The sequence below is a fragment of the Apium graveolens genome, chromosome 6, assembly GCF_009905375.1.
Source record: "Apium graveolens cultivar Ventura chromosome 6, ASM990537v1, whole genome shotgun sequence".
Classification (NCBI taxonomy): Eukaryota; Viridiplantae; Streptophyta; class Magnoliopsida; order Apiales; family Apiaceae; genus Apium; species Apium graveolens.
The window spans coordinates 273131407-273148883 of record NC_133652.1 but is presented as its reverse complement, the minus strand read 5'-3'; the positions used below and the strand labels follow the sequence as shown (position 1 = coordinate 273148883).

Genomic DNA, 17477 nt, shown 5'->3' with positions numbered 1-17477 from the left:
TTCATCAAGTCCATAAACGCTACTAGGGCATTGTTAACCCAAAAGACATTACTAAGGATTCATAATGATCGTACCTTGTTCTGAAGGTTGTTTTCGGTATATCTTTAGGTTTAATCTTCAATTGGCGATATCCGGAGCTCAAATAAATCTTAGAGAAATACTTGGTTCCCTTCAACTGGTCAAACAAATCATCTATTTGAGGTAATGGATACTTATTATTGATTTTAAGGTTATTGAGCTCCCGATAGTCGATGCATAATCTCATGCTTTCGTCCTTCTTCTTAACAAATAACACTGTTGCACCCCATGGTGATACAATGGGCCTAATCACTCCTTTTCTAATAGCTCTTGCAATTGCTTTGCTATTTTCTTTATTTCAACGGGCGCCATTCTGTACGGGGCCTTAGAACTGGTTCTGTTCCAGGTGCTAAGTCGATTGCAAACTCAATTTCCCTGTCTGGAGGAAGTCCTGGTAACTCATTTGGAAACACGTCCGGATAATCATTTACTACTGGAATATCTTCAAATTTTATTGTCTCCTGATTTCTATATATCACATAAGCAATAAAATGCTCAAATCCTTGTCGTAGTAACTTCTTAGCTTCAATCATCGTTAAGAAGTTCTTTGCTTGCTTCTGACCTTTAAACATCACCACTTTCTCGTCTGGCATCTTCAAAATTACCTTCTTTTATGACAGCTATCTAAGCTTCGTGCTTAGATAACCATTCCATTCCTAAAACGACATCAAATTCTCCTAACTTAAATAGTACAGATCCACACAAAACTTATTACCAGAATTCTTAATCTCATAATTCTTACACACTTGATTAACAGATATACGCTCTTGAGTTGCTAATTCCACAGTCATTATTTAACAATCCAACTGGACAATTCAACTTATCTACAAAATCTTGAGAAATAAACGATCGAGTTGCTCCTAATCTACTACTAACACCTTGGCATATAAAGAATTTACAGTAAGCGTACCTAACACAACATCTGACATGAATAGCGTCCTTCACAGAATATCAAAAACTCTAACTCTGAGAGGTTCATTCAATACTGGAACGGATCCCATGATTCTCAGCACATTATTGACTGGAACTGGTGCCTTGCAATCTCTCGCTATGTGTCCTGGCTTTCCACACTTGAAGCATGTAAATCCAATAGCTGGAACCTTGCCTGTTTGATTTCTGGTAGACTGATCCTTGTTCACTGGCTCTCTGGCTGGCTGATTCTGGCACTCCCTTGAATAGTGCCCTTTCTGGTTACATTTATAATAAACCACATTTAACTTATTGCAAACTCCTCTATATTTCTTTTCGCATATCTGGAATTCTGGTAAAGCTGGCCTCTGTTGATTTGGCTGATTCCCAGTGGCTGACGGTTGCCTTGTCCTCCGTCGCCCACATTTTTCTTCTTAAAATTGAAATTTCTCCATGGCTGAAACTTGTCTTTCTTCTGATAAAATTTGGAAACTTCCTTGCTTGTGATTGTCCTTCATTTCCTTCAAACTTTCTCTTCTTACTCTCCTTCTCTTTTTGTGACATTTCACTCCCGTCTCCACAATCAGAGCTTTCTGTACAACTCCAGCATATGTGTCCAACTCAATTATGGCTACCTTCCCTCTGATATGGCTTAAAACCTTGATGGAATCACTTAGCTTTCTTCCTATCAGTATCCACATATGATGGTACAAACCTTGACAATTCCTCAAACTTACTTTCATAATTCGCTACTAACATATTTCCCTATTTTAACTCCAGAAACTTTAATTCATTTGATCCTAATAACTGAGGAAAATACTTCTCTAGAAACAACTCCTTGAATCTTTCCCAAGTAATAACATTTGTTCCTTCCAATGTTAACAGTTTCACACCAGTAGGTGGTTTCATTCTTCAAATAGTAGCTTATAAATTCAACTTTGTGTTCTTCCCTCACCTTAACTAAAGCAAATGACTCTCTATCTCCTTTAACCAAACTCTCGCTTCAATCGGATCTAAAGAACCTTTGAATTTCGGTGGATTCACTTCCTGAACATTCTTAAAAGTTACCTAGGGATTGGTTGTCTTTACTACTGTTGAGTCAAATTGATTGTTTGTTGACCAAGATCTGGAGAATCTGGGCTACTTTTGGGTCTATGGGGCCTGGATTAGCATTCTGGTTATTGTTGTCTTGGTTGTTATTGGTTTCTTCATTCTGGTTGGTAGAACGGGTATTTCTTCTGGGAGGCATTTTTGTAAAGAATCAAACACTTATTTAGCCTTTAAATCAAATCTTTCTTTTATGAAAAGTTTTATGTTTAAAACAGAAATATCTCTTTTTAAAAAAAATTGTAATGGTTAAACTAAGTAAATTGCATGCTTCTTTACAGAATTTAAACAGTTAAAGGGGATAGGGTACATGTTATCACAAGAGTTTATAACTGGTGTAGTAAATAAAGTAAGATAAAACAGGTGCAGTAATGTAAATGACAATGCGAGAAAAAGAAAGGTACTGATATATATATATATATATATATATCAAAGTTTGGTAGTACAAGTGTGAAAATGCTTCAACAAAAGTAAAAGATACAACAGGCCCACACACTAGTCAGCAAGTCTAGTCTATAAAACCAAAAATCTGCTGATACACGCTACACACTAATATACATATAAAAGCTGCCACAGCATCTCTGTCGTCTAGCTCATGGCAAGTCTGGACCTCCGATCTCCTCTAGGTCCTCTAAACCCCACTTAGCCCACTCCACAAGAAATCAGGGGTGATATCCTCATGGGTAGATTCCGCTATTCTAAAAGCAGCTGCTCTCTGAACACCTGATCCTCTCTCTAAGTACTCTCTCTCCTCTCTCACATCTCTGGTACGCATGATATGCAGTAACTCCTGGATATGTCCCCGTAGATGTTGCTGCTCCGTTAGGCAAGCCTCAAAATGATGGTATGGAATAGGGTGTGGAGTAAACTGGAAAAATAACCCACAACTGAATTCCCAGTAGAGTCAGAACCAGTAGGTGAGTGTCCTCGAATAGGTGGCCTCACACCAGGGGTGGAATAGCTCGCAGTGGTACAGCCACACACAGGAGGTAATATAGCTAACACCGGTGAAGAGCAGGGCGTGGATCAGATGACGGTCCTCTAACTGAGGGCTCAGAATGATCAAATGGTACTAGAATGACAAATCTTCCATCGCTACTATCTAAAAATCACTTCGCAAAATAAGATTCTCCGATCACAACACGAATCATACTAACACCTACTATACAGTCGCACTCAATCTCTCAATTTTCTATCTTTCTATTTCTTACTTCTAGTCCCAACCCTCACCCATTCCTGAAAATCTAGGCTTGTGTCAGTGACTTATAACTTATAACTCTGATACTAAACATGTGACATCCTCCAAACCCGGCTAGAAGTTTGGGGTTCATAACACACACACACAACATATAAACCTGATTATGACACTAAAATATATGCAATGACCCTACTTACCTATATTCCACGGATCACAACAAGTTAAAGTATGCACACAAGCCACAACGTTACTTATATTATAAATGTTCCAAAACTTATCTAGTTTAACTTACATCTGAAAATAAAACATTTTTACAAACTTTCAAACTTAAATTATAACAAAAGTCTTCAGCTATCCTATTCCATCTCAACCTGGAATCCTAGCTCGCACACTTGGTTGGGGATCCTCTCTACCAACGGGCTCCTTCTTAACTGGAAAGAACATAAACAGATTCACAATGAGTGAGCTAACTAGCTCAGCGAGTAATAGTTACAATATTGAGATTAAACAATGATAAATGAAATGATATAGGGTAATAAGTTTCTTGTTAAGCAAATATTAGAATCGGATATTCAAATTTTTATTTAAAAAACCAAGGTTAGACTGCTGATCAGTCACGCACTAACCCCGAGCAAGGCACACAGCTCTGCTCTATATACTGGATCTAAGGCACACATTGGCCTAATACGACCACGAGTCTGGTCTGACCACGAATCTTGTCCACATTTATAAGACAATCCAATTCTATAAAAATATCAGAATAAATAATATAAATCAATAAAAAGATTCATAAACAACATTTGTCTCCAAGTATAAGGTGATTTACAATCAAACAGGATATAACAAGGTGAGTGCAAAGATTGGTTATTAGATGGTAACAGAATCAGATATTATAAGAATCAAGATCTTGTGGTTATAAGGATTAACCTTTTTATGTATAAGGTATGAAGGTTTGTATGTTAAATAATTCCAGTTCAGTGATCAGTGTATAGTTTTGTATGTATTTGTGGAGTAGTATCGTATAAATGTGGTTCGTATCTAGGTTTCAATAATTAATGGTTACAAAGAATAAGGCTTACGGCTCAAAATCAATAACTGGAATCAGAGTTTAAGGTTAAATACTTTAAAGCACTTGCAATATAAAACAAAACTATTCCAAACACATATCAAGATAGTTTAGGAATCACTTGCCTTTTCTCACTCTATTTACGCTTCACTTGCTCTCGTTCACTGACTCCTAATCCCTAACTATCTGCTTTCCCTTCTATTCCTCGCTTCCTCTGCTAAATATTATAAGTATCTATCAATACTCATTCTTACTTTATTATATTCGATACAAGCTTCTAACTACCCTTCGTTTTACCCAAATCTGACTTACGGACTGGAAGTTATGATTAAATAGTTAAACAATATGCATATAAGCATATTGTACACCAATTGGATCATATATAGCACAGAGCACATAAGATATTCGATATAAATAGTTTTTCAAAGAAGATTCGGGGTTAAAATGATTTTCAGATATTTAATACGAATTTTTAAATATTTTTTGGAATTAAAACAGGTAGTTGAATCATTTATAAGCAACTGACAGGGTTCGAATACCCGAGTCTGAATTTAAAATCACTTTATAATAATTATCGAGCCTTGAAAACAATTTAAAATAATATTTTTTGGCTCGAAACTATTTTTCGGAATTTTTAAATCAAAAAAATAATTAAATCTAATTAAATAATCAATTAAAATTAATTAATAATCAGTTAAATCAATTAATATTCAAATTAGTTGATCAATTAAATAATTAATTATTAACTAAAATTAATTAAATAAATAATTCAGATTTATTTTTGAATTAAAAATAATTTTTAGAATTAAATAATAATTTTTAGAATTTTTAATTATTAAAATGAATTTCTGAAATTAAAATAAACAGAAAATATGATTTTAAGTAATTTTAAAACAAGAATCCTATTTTTGAAAGATTTTGAAACTACAGGGACCTAAATGTTTCTTCCTCGAAACTATAGAGACCAAAGTGCAATTTTTGCACCCTATCGCGGGAAAATACCCTGTCTCGCCGGAGAAGGCGATTCAGGTACGCTCAGGCCATGAAAAGCTCCAGATCACATCTTATAATCACAGGAATTCAACCACGCAATCACTTTTAACCGATAACCCTGGAATTGGCCGAAAAAGCTTGAAGAAATCTTGTCGGCCGGTGAGATTTTCTTTGCTCCGGTCAGCCCAACTCCGGTATCGTTTGTTCACGAGACCACCACCAATCGGTTCCTCTTTTCAAGCTCTACACATTCATACCAACCAATCATGCTAATAAACCTAGATCAAAAACCTCTAATTTCAATTGAAAACATTCATACAAATTAAGAACCCTAATTTTGAAATTCGAAGATTATACCCACTTTTGAGCATGTTATTGAACTTCAAATGACTATTAGACATACAAAATGATTTGAATCAAATTATCTACAACATGCAATCATTAAATCATACAAACAACATCAAAACAAAAATTCATAATTAAACCCAAAAAAAATTAAAATTAATAAAAATTATAGAAATATACAAATGAATTATGGAGTATTATGGATGATAGATTTTGAAAGTACTCTTCAAGACCTTTGTTTTGGTTACTGAATTCCAAATCTGATATCGATAACACCTTCAAAGATAGGTTTGATTCTTTAGAACTATTATGAATATTATGATTTTCTCTGAAAATTATATATTTTACTCTTTGCAAATGATTATATGTACAAAATGAAATACGGTAAAGGCTATTTATATTTACGGAATATTGGTACCCCGATGGATCATATCGGATATAAAATAGAATACTTAATTGAATAAACAGATTCATTTCGGTACCGGTTTTGGGATAATTATCAAAATTAAGCTTTTTGTACATACGGTCTTCATCTCAGCGCTTTGGTTACACGAATTACGAGAAGATAATATAATATTTTATTCAAAATATCCTGTTTCTCGAAGATACGGGTTTTATCGATTTACCGAAACGAATATCGTATCGAAAATTTTGCGCCGAACCGCAGGGGTAAAACCGTACTCCGGATCGAAAAAGTCAAAAAATGGATATTGCTTGGTATATTCCAATTAGGTCAGAATGGAGTTTTTTCGAGACTTCCGGGTTGTACAAAAGTAAAAACAATTGAAGTCGGTCGATTCCCGATTATACAAAATAATTTATAAATACTCAGAAAAATAATTTATTAAATCCATCAATCATTTATAAGATCATATAACAACGTAAAAATTAATAGATAAATATCACAATTATCTATACTTTATTTTGGACATATAAAAATTAGAATACTCAAATTTTATCACATTTAAACATCCAAACACAGATACCACTTAACAAATAATTCACCAAAATTCATATAATAGACACAAAATATTTATTTATTGATAAAAATAATTACACGATATATCCCGGATATACAGTCCTTGAGGAACGATATATGGTATTTACTACTATATTACTTGTTTGCGATTGTGTACACTTGCACATCAATATTTTACGCAACAAGATTTTAGTGCCGCTGTCGGGGATTGTTATTTTGTTTATTACAAAGTTAATTATATTGCAGTTTGGTTTGATTTTGTGTGCTAAAGTGACTATGTCTTGTTGTTTATTGGGTTCAATAACATAGAGTTATGTATTCTTGATATGAGATGGATATGATGTATGAAAAAGAGAGTGACACTATGTACTTGATGGTTAATGAGTTATGCACGGGAACAAATCAATCTATGTGGCAACCATCGATTCCACCATGAAGCCAAGATGAAAATGTTTCATGTTTATTATTGCGGTGCTCATACATGTGACTACTGTCCTTCTAATCTAGATTCAATTTGCTTTAATGTCAATAAGCCATTGGTGCAACCTCCCAATTATTCATGGATCAATCAAGGAGTTTATCTTGGAACTTCACCAACGGACTCTAACTATTCATGTTTTCAACAATCTCAACAACAAGAGTTTGATGATGGGAGGGAAAATTTGAAACATGTGTTAGTTGAAAGCGAACAAGAGGTGGAGGTCTGTCGGACGACATCTAATCTTGAAGGATATGTTCATGAATTTTCAACAAACTCTATTGATGTTCTAGTTTCTAATAAATTAGAGCATGTTTCAGATGAAGATCTATGGGAGCAACATATAAATATTCTCAATTCTAGACATGAAGATAAAAAAGAGGAGGAACATGTAATCTTGGTGGAGGTTGATTCACGAGGCACGAAAATAGTGCATTATTTTGAGTCATTGAAAGTGCTATCTATAGAAGTCAATCCTCCAAAGGCATCTATTAAAGAACCACATGATTTGATATTGAAGATGCTTTCTTATTCTAAAGGGGTTTATTTGAGCTCTTCTCCGAATTTGTCTATCATCATCTCAGCTATTTTACCTCCTGATAAAGAAGAATTATTTTTGGAGGTTATACCAAATCACAAGTCAGGCAATGGATAGATGATGACTTTTCGAGATATTCTTAATTCTTTGAGTATGCATGTATGGCGTGAGGATAATATCAAAGACTCTTTTGATGAACGGAGAAAACTACCACTTGCTATTAAAGACGTGATCCCAAGGAAGATAATTAAATGACCATTAGGAGACGCGATGCGGAATTTTACACCACGTTGTGAAATTGTCAAGTAAAGATTGGTTTTATGTCTAGCCAAAGACATTAAAGAAAAGCGCTTCTTGGGAGGCAACCCAATATTATATTATTAGTTAGAGTTTATTTTGTTTTACTTTCACAAGTTACCTTGATGTGTTTGTTTGAAGTGGTAGTTATAGGCGCTGAAGATGAAATATTCGCAGGAAATTTTTTAGTCGAGTTAGCTGCCTTATTTTTGCATTTTCCAGAGTTTCAATGGTCGGATCGTCCTCAATTTTGGAAAACATCTTCCTTACTCTAATATCTAACTTTTTAACGGTGGAGATCGGATTTGGAGGTCTAGAATATCAATTTATTAAGTCCAGAACAGAAGACATGCACACCACGGTGAGGGTTAGACTCCCCATACTGAGGCGACTTGGATTGGATGGACTACCCATGGGAAGAGTATGGCTACCCATGGTGCAAAAAATTGCTGTTTTGTACGCATTTGACTACTCAAAGCAGCATTCATCTTTAATATTGGGGAGTTTTCTGTCTTTTCTCTTAGTGTAGTTTTATGATGTGTTAACAATTGTGTATTATAGAGATAAATATAGGAAAAAATAGAAATTTTAAAAAATTGATTGCCTTGTCAACATAGCATGTTAATAAGGATAAGTAAATACCTTGTAGACTTATTTTTCATGTGTCGTATGTATGTCTCCTTAGCGTAAAATACCTTATCCATGATGATATCTTGTACGTGCTTGCGAAAATTCAAAACTTGAATGTACGTCATTGTCAATTTTGACGAGTATAGCATGCTATTACCCTATGAGATCTTAAGCTTTATGTGATTGATTCATCCTTTTATCAATCTATTTTTTGTGGTGAGCTATTTGTCATTGTGAATGTTGCTCTAGAACTTGCTTAAAACCCGGTCGTGCACATATTGATATTATGTATGTGTAAAAGTGTTAAAGGCACTAGGATTAACCATATTATCCTAAACAGTACCATGAAAAATAATCCTTAGTGAGCCCACTTGAGCCCATATCCTTTTTCTTCGCATATCACCAAATAAATCTTGAGCTTAAATGTTATTTCTTTTCTTGATTGACTAGTAGAGCATGGTGATTTATATTTGGGATGGTAAAATTTTATGTGTAGGGATTTCTTTGTTCAAGTGGGATATTTTGGTGGCAATCAAGATGATGCATATACTTGATCTTTGAAAAAAAGAATGAAAAAAACTTCAATGTATTGCAACAAAGTATTCAGTACTCCTTTGAGATCAATGGTGGCAAGTGCAATGTCAAATGAAAAGGACGATCCATAGATTGTGTTGGTATTAAGTGCAATATCCTGGTGACTTTTCACTGCTCTTGATTACCGGAGAATGACTTGACTTTGAAAAAAATAAACAATAAGAAGATTAAGTCAAGGTTTTGTTCATTAGTTTGTACAATGTGAAAGTGTGAAAGTGCACAATAATATGTACTTTCGTGTAAAATGCCTGTGAGAGTCTAGCCAACTTTTACATGATCTACTTTTCATGTTGGGTGCTATAATTAAAAGTGAACATTATGCTCTGCTAGTTAGCAAGTTTGGCCACTTGTTAGCCTATTTCTTGATAACCTTCCCTTCACCTAAGCCTCATTATAACCTTTGACAAAAACCTTTTGATCTATACATGCGCGAAGTCTAGAGATTTTGGTAGACAAGCAACTTATGGTAGCACATGTGTATTTGACTGAACTTGAGTGATACAGTTAAACCTAAACACTTGTGTGATTTGAATGTTTGTGAGGTTGTTTCTATCCAAAGCATGTTATTTCTTGTTGATTGAGACTTTGATGTTATTCATGATTATTTTAGTCTTTTTAGACTATGTGTGCATGCTTGAATAATTGTGTTGGTATGTAAAGTTGAGGAACTGTATTATATGGCACCTATGAGCTATTACATCACTAAGTTTGCATGTGTAGAGTGCTATGATATGTTTCATATTTGAGACTTGGCAGTCAGAAAAAAATGGGAATTTTGTGAGTAGATTCACTGTAGGCCCTCACGAGACCTTACTCGTCCACTGGGGCTAACTTGGGTTTTAAAGGGCTTGTTGCATATGCCAAATGCAACCGTGATCACCTACGGAAGTGGTACTAGGAGTTTAGGACTTAGATTTTTTCTTTATTCTTTGCCCGAGGACGTGCAAGATGCTAAGTGTGGGGATGTGATGAGCGTGCGCTTTATCTTAATATTATCCCTATATTTCAGTTATTTTGTACTGATTTGGATTTTTATGTAACAAATATTAATGTTTTATTTTAGGTATCAAGGAGTTATGATAAAGGAAGGCTTGGAGTTTATAAAATTAGATTTGAAGTTTAATTTAATTTAAAATCGGATTTTATGTGCCATTTTCGCAGTCTAAACTGTTTGGGCCATATCTGGAGTTCTAGAAGTTTGATTCTGATGATTACACAGCCCGCGGAAAGCTTATGAGAAGAGATTTATTTCAGAAGTGGTCTTGAATTAATTATGCAGCCGAATCATCAAAGAATAAGAGCCCAAAATTAAACTACGAATTTCCACTTTCTCGAAATTCAATTCTAACCGGGAAATCTCCTTATATTTGCTTTAATTAATTAAAAAGAAATTTATTAGATATTAGGTTAGATTAGACCAGACCAGACCTAATACATAAAGAGGAGGAAAGAGACAAGGAGCCACAAAAGGAAGGAGGAGAAGAAGCCATCAACAGAGAAGAATTCAGCCACTGAAGACATTCAATTGGCTTTATTTTCTCTTATCTTTTTATATCTCTACTTATGAACATGTGTTGATTACCTTAAGATTATTTTGATACATTGATTACGAACTAAATTTATATGAGTTAGGATTTTTATGGAACCCTAGTATGCGATTGTTGGTGTTTTGATAAGAAGTACTATATGTAGTTGCAGTTTATTCATTCAAGTAGATATCTTGATACATGCTTGCTATTTGATCAACTCTAGTAAATTAACGAGTTAATTATAATACTGAGAGGGTTATAGTTAATTGACACAGTACTTGAAGGGTGCATGCTTATATCTTTTGATTATAATATTGTTATGGTATAGACATATATTGTGACCATGCATAGCTTTGTGAATTGGTGCTTAGTTAAATTCTGAAGAGTAAATTGGTATAGACATATGTTAGTTTATTTTATAGGAATTATACCGTAGTGATTTCGAGAGGAACCTACAACCATTGCATTCTAGCTAGTTAGTTGTGATCTTGCTTTAGTATTATACTGCTTTATTGCCGACATGAACATATTAGGGGGAAGTAATATTCTGACTCAACTTTTCATATCTGAAACATATCCAAACCTCTTTGCTAGTATATTATTCGTTAATTAATTTAGTTATTAATTAGTTTAATTAGATAAATAAAAAACTCATTCTTGTGTTCTATAACTAAATTGTTTGATATTAATTGTAATTTACACAAAGATATAGTCTTTGAGGAACGATATCTTGTATTTACTACTATATTACTTGTTTGCAATTGTGTACACTTGCGCATTAATATTTTACGCAACAATATCTCAAAGACACCATGAATCTTGGATTGTGGTATCCTAGAGATTTAGAATTAAGATAATTGGAAATTCAGATGTTGATTTTTCATGATGCAAAATAGAGAGGAAAAGCACCTTGGGAAGCTGTCAATTTATTGGTGGAAGATTGGTTTCTTGGTTTAGCAAGAAATAAAAGTCAATTTCCACATCAACTGCTGAAACTGAATACACATCTGCAGGAAGCTGTTGTGCTCAAATACTTTGGATGAAGAATCAGTTACTGGATTATGGGTTAGAGTATTCTAAAATTCCTATATATTGTGATAATCAAATATCTATTGCAATGACAGGAAATCCAGTACAACATTTAATGACTAAACACATCAGTATAAGGTACCATTTCATGAGGGGACGTGTAATGAAATATACAGTGGAATTGCATTTTGTTTTAACAGATCAGTAATTAGCATATATATTCACCAAACTACTCTGTGAAGCCACCTTTACCAGATTGGTGAAAGATTTGGGAATGATCTCAAGACAAATCTCAAACTCTGATGAAATATTATGATCTATAATTAATAATTAGAGGGTTGGTATCTTTATCTTATGTATCAGTATTTGTTAAAATATAATAATAGTGTTAAACTCTGATGCCATGAAATCATGTTAATTATTGTATACAAGTTGATCTGAGTTTAAATACTGATATTTAATCTCATCCAGTTGCTACATGATAAACTCTAATTATCTGAATAATCTGTGATATTGGTTGATAAGTGGCATTTTGTACCACTTAGAGTGTCTCATAACGGCTTGAATTGGTGTCTTGAACTCGAGTATTTTGTGTATTTGACGCGTTTTCGAGTATTTTTGCATTTCAGGGTATAACTTTCTTAGATAGGTGGATTTCATCAAAATAAGCTAAGGAAAGTGCTTGGGATCAGTCTCGGGGAGATGAGTGAAGAATTCAGCAAAAACAGAAGCAAACCAAGGATTTTTCCAGAAGGGTTACAGGCGCCCGCCTGATGGGAGCAGGCGACCGCCTGGTAGCAGGCGCCCGCCTGGAAGAAGGAGGCGGCCGCCTGGGTGCGGAAAATTAGAATCTGGAATTTGTAATTCGAGTGCGATTGGGCTTCTGTTAGCGCTGGTTCTTGTGGGTTATTATATAAACAATCTTGGAAGACGTTTTCAACAACAAGTTAGTGGAGAGCGAAGGCAAGAAGATCGAGAAGACCGTTTTAGCACACAACAACGAAGAAGAGGAAGCATTCGTTTATCTTGTGATTCTTTAAATTCGTTGTAACTGTGGATACTAGTTTTCTTTATACTTTGAACCTTAATACTCTTGTGACGTACTTCATTATTTATTAAGTATTTTTATTAGTTTATATCATTGTGTTATTATCAGGCTTTTATATGAACCCATGGTGACAATAATTTCTATTATGGGCTAATTATGATCATGGGATTCTAGCGGATTTACTATGGATTTCTTTAGTTAATTGTTTAATACCTTGTTATGTGGTGATTGTATGATATCTAGCATAGGTTGTGCTTATTCATCTTATGTGTGTCGCGAACATGTAAGATAGCCTGTTAATCTCTCGTGAAGCGACAGTGAATTTTGGGATTTAGAACTTGCCATGCTAGCATAGGTTCATGTATTGTATGCATGATTAGTGGGTAACTCTAACAGTTTTACTTGCCCTGTGTAATCATCATGAATAACTTGTGCTTAATTCGGTATGTTGTCAAATTCTATAGACATATAGGGTCTCAACATAATTGATACATATTCAGCTTCTATCTTAATTGTGGATGCTTGGTAGAATGGTATTCGCACAACGAAAGTTGGCGTTTATCAGTTTCATGTTATTCGATTAATATCATCACCATTACATGCTAAGGGTAATAAAAATAACTATTGAATGAAGTAGTAATGAAGTTAGGATCTCATTTGTGTTTAATATTGTTAATTCAAGTGTTTAATTCTAGTAGTTAATATTAGTTAATCAACCTTAATTGTAATTGTCTTGATATTGAAGAATAATCATACATTGGTGAGTAAGTGTTAATTAAATAATTAATCAGAGTCTCTGTGGGAACAAACTAGAAATCATTCTATATTACTTGCAAAGGCGTATACATGCGTGAATTATTAGCTTATGTTTTCTGCCTAACAAGTTTTTGGCGCCACTGACGGGGACTCGGTGTTAATTTGTTTAGTTTATGTACTTGCCATCAGTGGTCATTAGGATTCAGTGATTAAGACTTGTTACTTACCACTTTCAGTTTTGTTTCAGGTACTGTAGCGAGCGTTTATGCAAACACGTTCTCGCACTCGCAAGAGAAATCTGGATAAAGCTGAGGAAATAGATAAAGCTCTTAATTCTCCGGAGAAGATAGTTTTTGATGATTCAAATAAAGAGAGTGACAAGAAAGAACCTGAACCAATGGGTAATCCTCTAGCTCAAGCTGATCCAGCTCTTATGGACTTTTCTCGGCCTAAAATTGATGACATTCAGTCAAGCATCATCCATCCGGCTATTGAGGTCAATAATTTTGAAATCAAGCCGGGCACTATTCAGATTGTGCAGAATTATGTTTCTTTCGGAGGGGCTGCGACTGAAGATCCCAACATGCATATCAGGAATTTTGTCGAGATCTGTAGTAATTTCAAATATAATGGTGTTACTGATGAGGCTATCAAGCTGAGGCTTTTCCCATTCTCTCTGAGGGACAAAACTAAGGACTGGTTACATTCTTTACCAGCTGGGTCCATCACTACTTAACAAGATCTTGCACAAAAGTTTCTGGTGAAGTTCTATCCAATGGCAAAAACTGCAGCTATGAGGAGTGCTCTTACTTAGTTTGCGCAGCAACCAGGAGAAACTATGTGCGAATCTTGGGAGCGCTATAAGGAGATGTTGAGAAAGTGTCCACATCATGGTATGCCTGACTAGATGGTGATCACTGGTTTCTACAATGGTTTGGGGGTCTTGACCCATGCTCGATGCAGCTTCTGGAGGCGCCTTGTGGGCCAAAAGCTATACTGAGGCCTATAATCTCATTGAAACTATGGATGCAAATGAGTATCAAAACCCAACTCAAAAGATGATGCCTGTGAAGGTAGCAGGTATTTTGGAAGTCGATGCAGCTACAGCTATTGCAATGCAGCTCAAGGCGCTGTCTATGAAGGTCGATTCTTTGACCAACTATGGGGTAAATCAATTATCTATTGTCTGTGAGCTGTGTGTCGGCTCTCATGCTACGGATCAGTGTTCTCTTATTAATGAATCCGTTCAGTATGTGAACAATTTTCAGCGACCGCAGCAGCCTGTGCCCGCTACTTATCATCCTAATAACAGAAATTATCCCAATTTTAGCTGGAGCAATAATCAGAATATTGTTCAGCAACCATATTAGCAAGATGCAAGTAAACAGTTTAATCCACCTGGATTCTAGTAACCTCAGCAATTTGCTCAAAGACAATCATATCCTCAACAAGGAGGTACTGCTCCACCTTCTAGTGCTGATTTTGAGGAGTTAAAGTTGTTGTGCAAAAGTCAGGCTGTTTCTATCAAGACCTTGGAAAATTAAATTGGACAAATAGCTAATATCTTGCTCAATCGTCAACCTGGCACACTTCCCTGCAATACCAAAGTGCCAGGCAGGAAGGAAGCTAAAAAGCAAGTCAAAGCTGTCACATTAAGGTCTGGAAAAGTTGCTGATGCTGAAAAAACAAAAGATGGAGAAGTTGAAGTTGTAGATGAAGAAGAGAAGCAAAAGGATAAAGAGGGGGAACCAAGGAAGACTACTGTTGAACACACTCTTCCTGAGGGTAATACAGGGGAGAAACAGCTCTATCCTCCACCACCTTTTTCTAAGCGATTGCAAAAACAAAAGATGGATAAGCAATTTGGTAAGTTTCTGGAGGTGTTCAAGAAACTTCACATTAACATACCTTTCGCGATGGCTCTTGAGCAAATGCCTAGTTATACGAAATTCATGAAAGGTATTCTTTCAAGGAAGGTGAAACTGGATGATCTTGATACCATTGCTTTAACGAAAGAGTGGAGTATCGTGCTGCAACAAAAGTTACCTCCAAAGCTTAAGGATCCAGGTAGCTTCACCATTCCTTGCACCATTGGCAAGTTGTCATTCGACAAGTGCCTTTGTGCTTTGGGAGCAAGCATCAATCTGATGTCGTTGTCTATCTTCAAAAAGCTGAATTTTCCTAATCCGAAGCCCACCTACATGTCTCTACAATTGGCTGATCGTTCGATTACATACCCACGAGGGATCGTGGAGGACGTGCTAGTAAAGGTGGACAAGCTCATCTTTCCTACAGATTTTGTCATTTTAGATTTGGAGAAAGATAAGAAGATTCTCATAATCTTGGGAAGACCTTTCTTGGCTACAGGACGTACCTTGATAGATATGCAAAAAGGTGAACTCGCTATGAGGGTGCAAGATCAAGATGTGATATTCAATGTATTCAATGCAATGAAATTCCCTACGGAAGATGAGAAGTGCTTCAAGGTGGATTTGGTCGATTCTGTAGTTACTTCAGAACTTGATCATGTGCTAAGGTCTGACACCTTAGAAAAATCCTTATTGGGGGATTTTGACAGTGAAGATGATGAAGGCAATGAGCAGTTACAATATCTGAATGCTTCTCCTTGGTAATGAAAGCTAGACATGCCATTTGAATCTCTTGGAAATACTGATCTCAAGAATGCTGAAGGAAAGCTCAAACCATCTATTGAGGAAGCACCTACTTTGGAGCTTAAGCCTTTGCCTGAACACTTAAGGTATACTTTTTTAGGTGAAGCATCTACTTTGTCTGTTATTATTTTAGCTGACCTTTCAGGTAGTGATGAGGACAAGCTTTTGATGATTCTGAGAGAATTCAAATTGGCCATCGGATGGACTATAGCAGATATAAAAGGGATCAGCCCTTCGTATTGCATGCATAAAATTCTGCTAGAGGAAGGTAGCAAGCTGACTGTTGAGCAATAGCGAAGGCTTAATCCCATTATGAAAGAAGTGGTGAAGAAAGAAATTCTAAAGTGGCTGGATGCAGGAATCATATACCCTATCTCTGAAAGTTCTTGGGTGAGCCCCGTGCAATGTGTACCTAAGAAATGAGGTATTACTGTGATAGCAAATGAGAAGAATGAGCTCATCCCCACTTGAATAGTCACAGGATGGAGGGTATGCATGGAATACAGAAATTTGAATAAAGCCACGAGGAAGGATCACTTCCCTCTTCCATTTATTGATCAGATGCTTGACAGGTTGGCTGGTCATGAGTATTATTGTCTTATGGTTGGCTATTCGGGCTACATTCAGATATGAATTGCACCAGAAGATCAAGAGAAGACTACTTTCACTTGTCCATTTGGCACGTCTGCTTTTTGTAGAGTTTTGTTTGGCTTATGTGGTGCACCTGCCACTTTTCGGAGATGCATGATGGCCATATTCTCCGATATGATTGGAAATAATGTCGAAGTGTTCATGGATGACTTCTCCATCTTTGGACATTCTTATGACGAATGCTTGAATAATCTCCGTTTGGTGCTCAAAAGGTGTGTTGAGACCAATCTGGTGCTCAATTGGGAAAAATGTCACTTCATGGTGCGACAAGGCATCATTCTTGGGCATAAGGTCTCTAGTAAAGGTCTTGGGGTGGATAAAGCCAAGGTGGGCGTCATTAAAAATCTTCCGCCACCTATTTCTGTGAAAGGAATCGTAGTTTTCTTGGTCATGCGGGTTTTATCGGAATTTCATTAAGGACTTCTCTAAGATATCTAAGCCGTTGTGCAACTTGCTCGAGAAAGATGTGCCTTTCAAATTTGATGATGAATGCTTGGCAGCATTCGAGACTCTCAAGAAGAGTTTAATCACCACACCAGTTATTACGACACCTGATTGGAGAGAACCTTTTGAGATGATG

At 35.7% G+C, this 17477-nt stretch overlaps 1 non-coding gene across 1 annotated transcript; it reads right to left on the bottom strand.

Annotated features, from left to right (window-relative positions):
• Positions 1–14364: 14364 nt before the first annotated feature.
• LOC141669627 (small nucleolar RNA R71) lies at positions 14365–14471 on the bottom strand. The gene has a single exon (XR_012553895.1). It is a non-coding gene; the product is annotated as a small nucleolar RNA R71 (small nucleolar RNA).
• Positions 14472–17477: the final 3006 nt, after the last annotated feature.